Source organism: Apium graveolens, chromosome 8, assembly GCF_009905375.1.
Source record: "Apium graveolens cultivar Ventura chromosome 8, ASM990537v1, whole genome shotgun sequence".
In the NCBI taxonomy this organism is placed as follows: domain Eukaryota; kingdom Viridiplantae; phylum Streptophyta; class Magnoliopsida; order Apiales; family Apiaceae; genus Apium; species Apium graveolens.
The window spans coordinates 51,230,074-51,235,796 of NC_133654.1; positions in this window are offsets into that span (position 1 = coordinate 51,230,074).

The window sequence follows — 5,723 nt, forward strand, 5'->3', positions numbered from 1 at the left end:
GCTCGGTTTTGGTGGTTGCCGAGAGGGGAGGGGAAAAACCGAGAGGTGAGGGAGGAGGGAGGGAGAAGAGAGTGAAGTGGTGGGGTGAAGTGAGGTGATGATCACTTCTTGGACTTGTTTTTATGCATTGATTTGACTATAATGTGAGTGGGTTTGAGATTTTACAAGAGTAACCCTCCAATATAGTTAGGTAGATTTGCATGCAAGGTTAAAGGGGTAAATTGGTTAGCAAAATGTGAGTTAGTGGGGTTGAGAATGTCTTCTTTGCCCTTTGATTAAATAGAAGAGAGTTTGCATGCAAGGTTATTCATGTAATTTGATAAATATGACAACTAAAATTTATAATGATTTATTTTTATAAAATAAAATACAAGTTCAAAAATTATAAAATTTATACCATAAATTAACTTGTATTTTTAGAGACTTTATAAAATCATTTTCAAAATTTGTGAACAAAATGCCTTTTAAAAGAAGATTTTTCCAAAGCTTAGAATATTCCTTATAAATCAAAAATAAAGAAATTAGATAAACTCTTGCTTTGAAAAATCATATACTACCCAAAGCAAATTTATAATGCAGAAATTTTCACTCACACAAACGTACAATCATTGAATATATTTTCATTTGACTTAATATTATACCAAATTCACAAATAATATTACATAAAATGCCGGTCGTAACATAGCGGATCCCAGACTCTAAAAGCCTTAGGTCACTAGACACAAAGTCCCCTAAGAACTTAATAACTCGAATACCAAATAGCCCACTCGTGATCAATTATGCATAAACACCATAAATTTTTCTTTTCTTTTTTCTTCTATATATTTTTTTCTTTTTTTTCTCTCTTTTTTTTGATTTCAAAATTTCTGAGCAAGTGCTTTTCGCTCCATCTTGCTCAACCCTAGACTACTCGCATAACATGCGAGCCGGCTACTAGCCATTTGACGCCTAGCCACAACTAGCAACAAATTCAATTTTTACTCCATTTTTTTCTTTTTCATGCCTTTATCACTAAGAACCTTTTATCAAATTCTAAGCATAAATAATAGATTAACCTCGAAAACACTCAGATCATAACAACACTCTAGTCCTTAAGCATTCTCTAACACTTAGTGAAAATACAAGTGCTTCTAGCAGGCATATCAACCTACACGACTAAACATCACTTTAATGCTATCACTACACTCGCATCAACATCACAAATTAGTCGATCAATCATCGCAAAAGGGATCATGACATATGCATGAGCTACATGATATGACAAACAAATAAAGCTATAAAAAAACTATATGGCAAAAATTATACAACTATATGAACTAACTATCATGAAAATACAGCTATATGACACACACAAAATATTCCTTAACTACCACCCCCAAAATTAAAATCTTCACTGTCCCCAGTGAAGGTAGTAGAAAGGAACACAGGGTATACCTACTCGGAGTCATCATCATCATCACCCTCAGTGGGTGGAGTATCAGGCGGCGGGTATGCAGAGTCCTCACCAAAAACTGGCCACTGCATGTCAGCTCCAAGGCCCCGAAAAGCAGTCCCTAATGCAAGGGTGAGCTCTTGAGAAAACCTGCTCTGTGTCTCGTACATGGCATCCATCCGCCATGAAAGCCTCCTATACTGGGCATCAGCCATCCCAGCACCCTACTGAGCTCTCGAAGAACCAGCCTCATCATGCCTAGACCTAGCCATAGTAGCATCTCGTGCTGGACGCCCTCCTGGAAGACGATAACCCAGCCCATGTTCCTCGGGCTCACCACCGGTCCACTCCTGCATCCCATTCAGAGTCCCCGAATCAATCAGAGCGGTCGGCAACTGCAACTGCTCATGAGACGGCCAGTTCACTCCCACTGCTCGGTAAAGCTTCGTGACCGTGGATGCATAAGGGATGTTCATATGATTAGCTCCCCTCAAAACCTTCAGAATTCCTTGGTAGATAAACTCACCAAGGTCCACATAGTACTCCTCATTAAGAATTCCCCACAACAACTGTTCATAGCGATCGCCGGGAAGTGACGATACTCATTAGTGCCGGTCTTGAAGGTCCAAACTGTGCCCGGCCTACAGAGAGTAGCACAAATCAAATCCAAGTTGAAATCCTCAGCAGTCTTCTCATTCCAGTTCTCCTCCTCGGGCTTCCTCTCTCGCTGCCCAATCACACGGCGAATCGCCGCTGGGTGATAATCAACCGTCAGCCCTCGGACTACAGAAAACCCATTCTTCTCGGCCTTCGCGTTCGCATAGAACTCGCGAACCACGCTCATCGGCAGTGCTTCGGGCGACTCACAAAAAGCTATCCACCCCTTCTCTGCAATCATAGGTAGCAACTCACCATCCCTCCCCGATGGTAAAAACCCTCTCTCCTTCTGAATCAGCTTCCCCAAAAGCCTAGTGTACTCCTCCTCCGCAGCTATGTCATTCAACCGAGGCCTCGCAGCAGTACCCCTCGATGAATCAGTAGTAGGGATTGTGCTGCTGCTATCAATAGTCCGTGCTCTCTTGGATGCCATTGAATCTTGAATAAAAGTGTTTAAGAACTGAGTTTTTGTGTTTGGGAGAGAGTTTGAGTGTAGAAGTTTTGTGGGAGATATGTAGGATAGGTGTATGTATATATAGGGTGTGGATTAGGTTAAAATTAGATTAGGAGTGGGGTTGAGGGATACAATCATGGGGTAATAGGAAAAGAATTCGTGGGTTTATGGGCTGTGATTTATTTTTTTCTCATTTTTTTTTCTTCTGATTTTTTAGATTTTTTATGACTTCAAAAAAAATTCTGGCAGCCGACCCCTGAGCGGTCGCTCAGGAAAGCTGAGCGGGCGCTCAGCTTGCTGAGCGGTCGCTTAGCAGAGCTGAGCGGGCGCTCAGGGGGTCACTGGATTTTTTTTTTCAGTCCCGTTTTTCTGATTTTTTTGTATTTTTGGATAGGTTATTAACTTCTAAGGGTTCCTGTAACAACAAATCATGGGTTGCCTCCCACGCAGCGCTTCTTTTTCGTGATTAGCTTGACGTTGCGTACCTTTCTCAAGTAGTCAATAAAATGGCACTAACCACTTCTCGGTTTGCCATGTCCCCATAGTAGTGCTTCAAACGCTGACCATTAACCTTGAATGCTTGGTCTAGATCATTCTCAAAAATTTCCACCTCTCCGTGTGGAAACACAGTTTTGACAATAAAATGTCCAGACCACCTTGATTTCAACTTCCCAGGAAAAAGTTGGAGACGAGAGTTGAATAAGAGAACTTGTTGCCCCGGCACGAATAACTTAGGATGTAGCTTCCTATCGTGCCACCTCTTCACCTTTTCCTTGTACATTTTTTTATTCTCGTACGCTTGAAGTCGGAATTCATCAAGTTCATTAAGCTGAAGCATTCTATTCTTACCAGCTGCATCTAAATCCAGGTTCAACTTTTTTAACGCCCAGTAGGCCTTATGCTCAAGCTCCGCAGGTAAATGACGTCCCTTACCGTACACCAACTGAAACGGGGACATACCAAGTGGAGTTTTGTATGCTGTTCTGTAAGCCCAAACAGCTTCATCGAGCTTTAAGGACCAGTCCTTCCTTGACGGACAAACAAACCTGTTAGTGTATACTGAAAATATTTATTTGAAGTATGTACATTTATTTCTGGCCAGTTTATTTGACAATCATTTGAATGTTTACATGTTGTCTAATATTATATATTGTGAACAATCTAGTATAAAATGGGATACAAAATATTAGATTGTTAAATACGGTTATATAATATAATAAGGTTCACAGCACATGTGGTGTTGGACAATCCACTGGTATGGCTGTAGTATTATTTAGATTAGTTTATATTGACTAATAAATAATACTAGTATACTTTGTGTATATTGAACAGGATCAAATTTAGAATTGTTCCCTTAATACTGATTAAGAAGGAGAACTAAGATTCTATGTTATTATTAATGCTTAGGTTCTTAATCCGAAAATAGTAATTGACACGTGTATATTATTTACATGCTTTGATTTATATATGAAATAATTCTTTTGAATTATATCATTATATTTTGGGTGATGGAATTATATACATGGTGGATATTATTTATTGAAGGAATCCATGTCCTGATAATATTCGGGTTAATGATGTCCCCTTGAAAGCTCAAAAAGATTTAATTATGTGAAACCCTGCATGTGGAATTTATTCTGGCATAATTAAATAAAGGTTGAGTGGATGATCAAGGATAAAAGATATTAATTAAATAAATTATCAGTAATTATTTAATTAATGGACATATGATATTTTAAACATGGGGAATTTAATAAGCAAATAATATTGGAACCGAATTAATTAAATTACGGTATTAGGAAAGGTAGTGCAAATATTAATTCTTTAGTGGATTGAATTAATATTTAATTACATTGGGCTAGGCTCAAGATATAATTAGAAGGCCCAACCCTAATTATCCATGGTCCCTTTTGTAGCCTATATATATTCTTATTCTTTTCTTGCTTGGCAATTGTGTGAAAACATATTGTAGCCACCAAGGAGCAAGAAGAGAGGATAACTTGAGAAGACGGAGGCCACACTTCGCTCAAGGGAATTTGGGAATACAATAGAAGAGCGTGGAATCAACCATTAACAAGGTAATCCTCTTTTCGTAATCTTTATCGTAAAACGTAGTAACACCCTAAGTCCGTGATTCCCAACAATTGGTATCAGAGCCTGGTAATGGGTTCTACGTTTTATGATATAATATCCATGTCGTAATTATATATGCGTGTATATAGTGTTTTGCTTGTATTGGTTTGATGCAGGTTGTTAATCCACTATTATGGCCATGTATATTTTAATTATGTGTTTGGATCCCACATGGTTTAATCGTGGTTAATTTTTGTTTTGGTTTCCACGTGGTTTAATCGTGGTTGTAATTTACACGAGGGTTGATCGTGTTAGAATAGATTTTACAAAATTAGTTTTGTATTAGATCTATTTTTTTTTTGTAATTGTTCCGGGTATTTTATAATAGTTATGTGCGATCGGAAATCAATTCCGGTAGTTTTTTGTTCCGCTGTGCGATTACAAGGGGCTGCTGTTGATGTTTGGATTCACAAAATCAAAACAAAACTCACAGAAAAGCAACAGGCGCGCGCGCGGCTGGGGCCGCTGCGGCAGCTGGGGCTGCTGGGGCCGCTGCGGCAGCTGGGACTGCTGGGGCTGCTGCGGCAGCGGGGACTGCTGGGGCTGCTGGGGCTGCTGGGGGCGTCGAGGCGCGCTTGGGGCAGATTTTTTTTGAGAGCTGGATTTTTTTTTCAAGGGCCATAATAGTGGAAAATTATTTTAATTTTTTCCATTAAATTTTAATTATTGCTTTAATTTATTGATTATGTGTGTCGTTAATTATGTGTGTAATTCTTTTAAAATTGCATGTTTAACTTAATTAGGACGACATGGACATAAATTTTATTTATTGCTTTAATTAAATGTTATATGTTGCTAAAATTATGTGTGTATTTTGAATGCATGATTAGACATAATTATAACAACATAGGGCCCCATTTAATTTTAAAATTCCTCAATTTTAATAAAAAAAAATTCTAAGTGGGAGAGGGAATTAATATGAAATTAAATCCCATGGTCTCCATTATTGGTTGTAGGTAATTTAACATAAAGACGAATATAAATTATATATACGTCACCCATCGTGGCATGTAATTTATGGTGTCTCGAATGTTATAGAAATACTAG